Here is an 8,704-nt window from a genome sequence, read left to right on the forward strand (position 1 = left end):
TAGTTTATTCCTCTCTATTGCTGAGTAGTATTCCATTGTTTGAATGTTCATTGAATATTCATCACCAGTTTGCTTATTCTTGTTGAGGGACTTTGAAGTTTTTCCAGATTTTGGCAATTATGAGTAAAGCTGCTGTGAACATTTGTGTACAAGTCCTTTTGTGTATGTGTTCTAATTTTTTTCTTGGATAAATATCTAGGAGTAGAATTTCTGGGTTACCTGGTGAGTATGTTTAATTTTGTAAAAAATTCTGGCAGTCTTTTTGTTTTTGTAAAGGGGAAACTTCTTTTGTAATTTATTTACTTTTCATTGCACTCTTATTTTCATAATCAAGTTGATTTTTTTGGGGGGAAACCCAAATGTGGTTATTACATTTATTATCAATCGTACTGGCATAGAAATATAGAAATGGCATTTAAATAAGGGAAAAAGTCTCTTTTCCCCAAACTCTGTGGTTAGATGATGTAGTTAACCTGCATAGGCCTTAAATGAACTGAGACCTATAAAATTCTTAGCATAGTTCCTGGCACATAGTTCATGTTCAATGGAAGTAAGTTGTTGTAATTGTTATCTGAGTTTATTTATAAATTAGGTTGGGAGAGAATATGTGACCCAAGTGCTGTAGAAGTTAAACTGTGCTTTGTACTATACTGTAATCATCTTTCCTGAAAAGCTTAGCTCACAACGGTAGTAGCTTATTTATCTGCATTATTGGCTAATCATGTGTATTCATGTACACTAAATAGATGAAAGCAAGTTCAGAGGATTAAACCACAGAAAAAGAATCCAATAATATTGCACACTGCAAAGTGCAAAAATAAAATAACAGCGATCACCAGGTGGAAAAGTATAATAGTCTAAAGCTGAATAGGTACTTTTCTAAAGATTTCCCAATAGCTCCTTGCCCCAGCTTTCTAAAATAATATAATTTTGTTAAAATCTACCTTTAAATTAACTAGGTCAACTTTGGTGCTTAACCCTTTAGTCTGATGAAAAAGCCATGCTGACAGCATATAGCAAATTTGATTTTTTTTTGTCTTTTTAAAAAAATGCACTTATCTTTAAAATTTCTTAATCTGTGGACAGTGCTATTAAATCCAGAGGTAGAGAGGAAAAAAAAAAAATTTAAGTTTATAAAGAACTTGTATCTTAAAAACAAAGGGAAACACTTCCTGTAATGTCTATTTTTCTCAGAACTACCCATCACTTAGTTTTGTTCTTTGGCAAACAGCCTTTGAGAGAACTTGCTGCTGATCTACAGACTTGGATGGTTGCCCAAGGTAGTGTGGGCAAGCTTTCTTTTCAGTCAAACGGAGTTATGTGGGACACCTCTAATTTTTAGCACAACTGAAGACCTTCTATGTAATTAGTTTTCATTTTTGATGAGAAATTAAGGTGGCATTAGACTGAGTTGGTAGAGATAGGTGTAGTGATTCTGTCCAAAATAAAACTGAATTAAGATCAAAAGGACTACAGTGGTTAACAGCCTCATTAACCAAGTGCTGGTTGAAAAAGGGTTTGTTTCTGTAGTGAACTTCACGAAAGATTGTCAGTTGGTAAAATGCACACAGTCTCTATCCGTGTTCTTTAGTTACAAAACCTAACTAAAAGTTGAAATAATTAAAGTATAGAAGGGTCCAGTCCATCAGGAACCAAGGGGTGATCTGAGATATTCATAAAGGAGAAAGCACGAGAAGGTATAACCCTTAATGGAATTAATCTCCTAGACCTGCAAATGAGAGAGGCAGGGTAGACCTTGAGCAAGTAGAAAAGGAAACAAGAGTGTATGAGGTAATATAAAATCTGTATAAATTGTGGTAGTGGTTTTAGTGCTATTTGGGGGCCATTCACTGTCAATATATTGACCTGTCTGTGTACTTCATCTCTTTGTGTTTATCAATGTAACAATCATTGCATTACCCTTTGTGCCCATTTAAAAACCAGTGCTGCAAAATACAGAGAAAGAGAAAAAATCAAGATGTTATAGCCTCTGAAAATCCCACTGGATGTTACTAATGTGCTTCATCTTATTTCATATTTCATTCATACCCTGAGTGACAGTGACACCATCTTATTCATATGGTATTCCTAATAAAAATGCTCATGTATTCATAATGTGAATATTCTTCAGATCCTTGCTTCTCATCTTGGTTTCCATATATCCTAAGGAACATGTAGTGAACTGCCAGAAACTACAGGGTAAATCTGGGCACATCTTCCTCAGAGTTGTCGGGGAGGGTGTAGCAGATAGTATACAAAGAAGACCATATTAGGTTCTCCTAACTCTGTGAGGCCATACCTTTTCAATGTGATTTAGTTGCTTCTCCATCAGGAGATGGAGTGTATTTTCCTATTCTTAGATTCTGGTCTGGGTTTATGGCTTACTTTGACTACTAGACTGTGGCAGAAGTCACATTTTCTGATTGTGAGCCTGGGTCTCAAGGTTTTACTGTGTCCACCCTTGGAATCACTGCTGCATCATAAGGAAGCCTGGACTAGTCTCCTTGAGGATGAAAGACCATGGAGACAGTGAAGTCCAGATGACAGCCAGCATCAACTGCCAGGCAGGTGAGTAACGCCATCTTGGACCTTCCGTATCCAGTTGAGCTGCCAGATGACTGTAGCTGCATGAATAACCCCAGCCAAACCCAGCCCCAAAAAGCTGATAAATAGACTCATGAGCAAAATAAAATGGTTGTTTTGAAGTCCATATATTTTGGTGTGGTTTGTCACACAGCCACAGATAACATGGCTCTATTGTGGAGTACAAGACAATATCTGCTTAACTTTTTTAAGCAAAAGGAAATATTTCAAAGGAATAGTGAATTTACCTCCAGTTCTTCTTCAGGGTAGTTTCTATTTTATCTGCCAATGGGGTCACTGGACTGATAAAGTTTGAGATCAACTTCATTACAAGAAAAGCACCTCAACTGTAACTATTAACCAGGAACTTAAAACCTTGACCTTCCTGTTGCTCTTCTCCCCCATGATAAAAACAGTTGGGTTTTTCTAGTTTCTACTCTTAAGTTTCTCACAGTAATTTGAAAACTTACCTTTCAAACTTAAAATTTTTTCTTCCATTTATTGAAGTAGAAATAGCAGAGAAGTGCTATAACAATTGCTAACTGGTTTAATAATGAAATAACAATAATTAATTCAAATTAATTTCAACTCAAGTGAAAAACAGCGGTTCACTTACCCTTTCACCTATGCATTCATCCATGTATCTGTGCATGCAATCATCTGTTCTAATCATCCTCTTTTTACCCTTCTGGTGAGGGAGGGATTCTTGCTCTAGGATTATGGGAATGGCTGAACGCCCAACACCCAACAGTTGACAGATGAGATCAACAGCATTTGGAATCAGTGCTGTGCCATGAGGAGGTTAATTAGCCTTCTTTAGGAGGAAAGGACACAGAGAGGGTAAGCCCCAGATGAAAGCCAGCACCAGCACCAGACAGGTAGATATACAGTATATATGCTGACAGCCTAGTGGAAAAGTTCATCACATGTGGCGGGGACTCATGGGGGTGGCACTCAGGAAAAGAGTGAGCAACCAGGGACTGTGCAAGACAGGCTTTGTAGTAACAAGAGTGTGGGGGTGCTTTTTGGTTGCTACAGGGTGTGATTGGCTTGTTTGAAAAAATTACTACTCAGGGATAAGCAGGAACTGAATCTGGTCCACTTGATAAGGAGGTTGTTTGGTTAGGAGTCTTATCCACAGAAGCAGAATGGGAAGGGAAATTTATGATTAGATCATCAGAGTTTCTTCCAACTTCACCGGATATCAAGGCATCATCAAAATTGATAACATTTAAATTCTCCTGCCATACATTCTACTGGCTGCTCAAAATCATGTCACATTTGAAATGGTTTCATGTTTGAACTATGTTGCTTCTATCATTTAAAAAATTATACTTAGAGTACCCGATTCCTTTTTCCCCTGGTGGATGAAAAAGCATGTGTCTTCTTCACCTATTGCTAATGTATTCTAATATTGGCACTTAATTTTAAATCTTTCGCCACACCATCCAGCAATGATTTAATACAAGCTACCGTGTGCCAGGCACTGTGCTGGAAGTCGAGGCTAGTTTAGATAAATAACATCATCTATGCATTTGAGGGACTTCAAATTTAATAGCAAAAGCCAAACTTGTAGATAGATAACTGCTAAATGACCTGCAGTATGCATATAAATACAGGAAAAAGTCATCAGTCTTACCTCGCTAAGAATACTTTCCCTAGCAGAGTACTTGTTTTCTGTGTCCTTTTATGGAACAAAGTAATAAAAAAATCATAGCAGAAGCTATCTTATAAGACATTCCCTTCCTATATATACTTTTGTTCAAGGTTATATTGTATGCCCATGCTTCATGGTTAGGGGAATTTGATAACTGATAGAGACGAGTCATCATTCAGTTTCTGGGGTTGGGGAATAGGGAATATAATACATGGCTGCTCAAAAAGTCCACAAAATAATTCAAATTCTACTTTAACTCTTTCTTTCTTTCTTATCTACACCTATATATCTTCTTTTCCTCCATGTCCTCTGCCTTATCTCTCTGTGTCTCCTTCCAAGATGTGAGAGGGATTCATAGTTCAGTAGCCATTAACAGCTTCTTCTCCACCTTCCTATATCAGACGTCCCATTTAGATCTGTCAAATGAAACTCTAAAAATATTTATGGAGTCTTTCCACTTCTCTTCACGTCTACTGCCACCACCTTAGTTGAGGCAAGTGGGGCTCTTTACCTGGGTCTCAAACTTGAGAGGGCTCTGTGTATCACAATCAATTTATTAAAGTGCACACTGGTGCTCAACACTGGCCCAGCATGATCCTTAACCCTAAATATTTAATCATATGCTTTGCATTGTTCTGTTCCCAGGGAAATGGTTCTCCACAACTCTTAACCTATATTCTTTAATCCAATCATAACCACATTAAAAAAAAGAAAACTATGCAGGCTTGTGAGTTATAACTAATGTGAGAGATTTAACATATTCAAAGAGTTGTATAAGCATTACCTCAATCTAAGTTTAGAATAGTCCCATAATTCCCAAAAGAACTCCTTTACCCATTAACAATCGTTCCCTATTCTCTCTTTCCCTTCTTTCCTCCTCTCCCTGTGCCCTAGACAACCACGAATGTACTTTCTTTCTTTATAGATTTGCCTATTTCCTACATTTCATATAAATGGAATCATATAATATGTGATCTCTTGTGACTGGCTCCTTTTGCTTAATTGCAATAGATTCTTGCACAATGCTAAATTGTTCTCCAGTAGGCCGGGTGTTCTTTTTTTCCTTTCTGTTTTTGTTTTTGAGACAGGGTCTGACCCTGTCACCCAGGCTAGAGTGTAGTAGCTGAATCATGCAGTCTTGACCTCCTGGGCTCTAGTGATCCTCCTGCCTCAGCTTCCTGAGTAGTTGGGACTACAGGCATGCACCACCATGGTTGATTAACTCTTTTTATTTTTTGTACAGACATAGTCTTGCTGTGTTGCCCAGGCTGGTCTTGAACTCCTGGGTTCAAGCAGTCCTCCCACCTTGGCCTTCCGCAATGCTGGGATTACAGGTGTGAGCCACCATATTTGACCTTCACATTTTTTCGCTTATGAAATAGGAAGTTCTCTAAATATAAAAAGGGTATTCAAACTAAATTGAATAACCTCAAATATGACATACTCATTATATACGGATAGCTCCTTCTTATTCTTTAGATCTCATCTTAAATGTCACCTTTGAGAGACCTTCTTACACATCCTGCAGTTAAAGATGGGCCATCCCTATTATTCTACCTCTCAGCCCCTTGTTTGTTTCTTTTAGAGTTGAAATTATTTTAATTGTCAGGTGGTTTTGTTTTGGGGTGTGTGTGTGTGTGTGTGTGTGTGTGTGTGTGTATTTAATATGCCTCTCTTACTAGGGTGTAGACTTCATGAGTGAATGAACCATTTCTATCTTGTTCATCATTGTGCTAACAACATTCAGTACAGTGGATCAAAGTGAGTGCATCAATGTGAGTGCTTCATTTTGGATAAATAATGAAGGAGTTATTGAATGATTAAAGAAATGTAATAGCAGGCAGTACTTAATGGGGAATGATGATGATGAACTCAATGTGGAGATTTTATTTTATTTTATTTTATTTTATTTTTTTTCAGGTTGGAAAACAGTGTAATGATCACTCACCAGAATCCACAGGAGAATCTTAAATGTTTACAAGCACCAATTATTCCGTTATTCCCGCCATCGCCGCATCCTTCATGGCAGAGTATCACAAGTAAGTTTCTGGTTGTTTCATCTACTTAAAATCAGATGTAAGAAACAACCTGAGTCTTAGCAACTTCAGACTTCAATGTGAAACCATTAAAGCCCTCGACACTTTAGGAGGCTGAGGCAGGAGGATTACTTGAAGCCAGGAGTTCACAACCAGCCTGGGCAACAAAGCAAGACCCCATCTCCATTAAAAAAATAAAAATAAGTTAGCTGGGCACAGTAGTGCGTGCCTGCAGTCTTAGCTACTCAGGACACTGAGGCGGGAGGGTCACTTAAGTCCAGGAATTCAAGGCTGTAGTCATGCCGCTGAACTCCAGCCTAGGTGACAGAGCAAGACCCTATCTCAAACAAAACAAAACAAAACTCTCTTGGAAAGGTTTTCTCTCTGAAAGCAGTTCCCCTGTCCAGAAGATGCCTACGGCCCATACATCTTCTTCCAACTGGCCAAGACAGTTAAATACTTCAAAATGCCCCAAGAGGTCCCAAAATTTAGTCAAGGCAAGTATCAACCAGGCTACATACTTTCTAGGTGTGACAAATATCAGAGTTTTGAGAAAGATGTTAAAACCATCATGGAATCCTTGGAGGGGTGAGATCCTAAAGCACCAGTGCAGACAGTCTTCTAGGAAGTCTGGAACCAATACTTCTTCCATCAGTAATACAGGCCTTTCTAGACTTTGGTCTAGAAGAAGATGATTTTTTTATGCTTCGAGTTAGGGATCTGTCCCTTTGACTTTAACCTTCTAACGGCTTCCCTCATATGTTTAGGTTGTAGTGGTGGCATTTCTCCCCACTTCTCACATACATCCAGTGCTTCTTCTACCACCTCCCCGACGAAAACCTTGGAAATACCAGACATAGCAATAACAACATTCTGAGACACAGAGGTGCCAGTGATGGACTGGATCAGCCTTTTGATGGCTGCCTTAGGGAAAGCTGAGCGGCGATACATTTCATAACGGTTCAGCTGCTCCTCAGAAAAAGAAGAAACCAGGATTTGCATCTTCTGAATCTCATCTTCATCTACTTTCTGCTGCTTCTCTTTCTTTTCTTTGGTATCTATTTTCAGTTTTTTGGCTGCAGGAGTAAGTAATGATGAGTCTTCCCTTTCAACTGCTGTTAAATCTGAGATATCCTGACTCTTGAGCTCGCCTTCCTCCGCTGCAGCTTCTTTCAAGTCCGCATCTGCGTCTCCGTCAGTTTCCTCTGGGATTCCATCCGTGTCGGTAGCCCCCGGGTCCCCGGACGCAGCGGCCGTCTCATCCGACTCCCCTGTCTCTCCACCTTTGTCGGAGGGCGACTCGCGGGCATCGTCCATCACGGATAGGATTGGAGGGGAGAGGAGATCGCGGCAATATCTGAGGCAGAAGCTCGGAACCCCGAGCTGCACAGGACCAATGTGGAGATTTTAAGTGTGAGGAAGATGTGAGACATCCAGGTGAACATGTCTTCCAAGCAGCTGATAAACATAGTTCATCCATACTTTTTAAAGAAATATTTTTATTTATCCGATTTTTAAAAATATTTTAAACTTTTATTCTAGACTCGGGGTTACACGTGCAAGTTTGTTGCATGGGTGTATTTCATGTTTCTGAGTTTCTGGGTAAAACTGATCCCATCACCCAGGTACTGAGCATAGTACCCAATAGTTAGTTTTTCAACACTGGCCCTCCCTCCCTCCCTCCCTCTCTCTCTCTCTCCCTCCCTCCCTCTCTCTCTAGTAGTCCCCAGCGTCTATTGTTGCTATCTTTATGTCCATAAGTACCCAGTGTTTAGCTCCCACTTGTAAATGAGAACATGCCGTGTTTCGTTTTCTGATCCTGCATTAATTTGCTTAGGATAATGACCTCCAACTACATTCATGTTGCTGCAAAATACATTATTTTGTTCTTTTAAATGGCTGTGTAGTATTTCATGGTGTATATGTAGCACATTTAAAAAATTCAATCCACCCACTGATGGGAACCTAGATTGAATATTCCATGCATTTGTTATTGTGAAAAGCACTGCAATGAACATATGAATGCATGTGTTTGTTTTGGTAGAACAATTTATTTTCTTTTAGATATATAGGATCCAGTTAATAAGATCGCTGAGTTGAATGGTAGTTCTGTTTTAAGTTCTTTGAGAAATCTCCAAACTGTTTTCCACAGTGGCTGGACTAATTTACATTCCCCCTAAAATGTATAAGTATTACATTTTCTCTGTAGCCTCACCAGCATCTGTTATTTTGTGACTTATTAAAAATAGCCATTCTGACTGGTATGAGATGGTATGTCATTGTGGTTTTGATGTGAACTTCTCTGATGATTAGTGACTTTGAGCAGTTTTTTCATGTTTGCTGGTGTGTCTTTTGTTGCGACATATTGTTCATGTCTTTTGCCCACTTTTCAATGGAGTTGTTTTTTTGCTTGTTGAATTAAGTTCCT

At 38.9% G+C, this 8,704-nt stretch overlaps 1 pseudogene; it reads right to left on the bottom strand.

The window, feature by feature from the left end:
- Positions 1-6,123: 6,123 nt before the first annotated feature.
- LOC140709604 (transcription initiation factor TFIID subunit 11 pseudogene) lies at positions 6,124-7,689 on the bottom strand (annotated as a pseudogene).
- Between the last annotated feature and the right edge of the window lie 1,015 nt (positions 7,690-8,704).

This window comes from Chlorocebus sabaeus, chromosome 21, assembly GCF_047675955.1.
Source record: "Chlorocebus sabaeus isolate Y175 chromosome 21, mChlSab1.0.hap1, whole genome shotgun sequence".
NCBI lineage: Eukaryota > Metazoa > Chordata > Mammalia > Primates > Cercopithecidae > Chlorocebus > Chlorocebus sabaeus.